Genomic DNA, 297 nt, shown 5'->3' with positions numbered 1-297 from the left:
TGGGAAGCAGTAAAGCCAGCTTGACGACATGTCCACTACTCGTTTACGGTCCTCTGTGCTTTTGTGCCAAGCATGTGGCCTCTCCTCCTCTTCTCATGCATGCGTGACTCAGTTACCAAGACTTCTCTGGGCAAAAATTCCTGGATGACGGTCCATTTCAGCTATTACTTGTGCCTGATTGGAGAGGGGGCACTTGATCTTGAATAGTGTGAGTGCATTCAGTGTTATAAGCTTAAGTGCCCCCCTTCTCTCCCTCCCCCCCTCTGCCCTCAGAATGAAAACTTTGAGAATATGGAC

This window comes from Penaeus monodon, chromosome 15 (genome assembly GCF_015228065.2).
Source record: "Penaeus monodon isolate SGIC_2016 chromosome 15, NSTDA_Pmon_1, whole genome shotgun sequence".
Lineage (NCBI taxonomy): Eukaryota > Metazoa > Arthropoda > Malacostraca > Decapoda > Penaeidae > Penaeus > Penaeus monodon.
The sequence above is the reverse complement of the archived record's forward strand: the minus strand, read 5'-3'. Positions refer to the sequence as shown.